The sequence below is a fragment of the Penaeus monodon genome, chromosome 15, assembly GCF_015228065.2.
Source record: "Penaeus monodon isolate SGIC_2016 chromosome 15, NSTDA_Pmon_1, whole genome shotgun sequence".
Lineage (NCBI taxonomy): Eukaryota > Metazoa > Arthropoda > Malacostraca > Decapoda > Penaeidae > Penaeus > Penaeus monodon.
The window spans coordinates 35984587-35985149 of NC_051400.1; positions in this window are offsets into that span (position 1 = coordinate 35984587).

Genomic DNA, 563 nt, shown 5'->3' on the forward strand with positions numbered 1-563 from the left:
TGGCACTGAGAGCATTGGCATGGGCTCGCAATGTTGACAAGGCACAGTCGTGACACAAAATAAAGCCACCTTGCCAAGAGTATCACGCTAGTGCCATGACACTACAACAGTGTTACAAACATATCCAACCGTTTCAAACACACGTTTCACCGTCAGAATATAATGAAGTGTGAAAAATAATTCGTTTTACGGGAAATAAAAAACTGTTCGAACTTCACCATCGTCAGTGCACCCAAACACCCGAATACAATGGTAACACGTAAACATCCTCGGCCACGCCCTCTCACACGATCTCTACAGATTGATTACACGCTGCCACAGTGACGCATAAGTCTTGCTATCGGCGTCGGGGAGTCATGGGAGCCCTGCGAGGTTGAAGGGAGATATCAAATGCCGCCACAGCCAAAGAAATATCTGATAAGGCAGATCTTTCTGCTCGTAAACACAAAACACGCTTCGTTATTCTGAGTACTTTTTTATCTGTGCTAATAAAAGAATAGGTTCAGAGGGCGTGTCCAACCATGCGTTTCCCTCCTCTAGTTTCATTATCAAATAACTGTCTT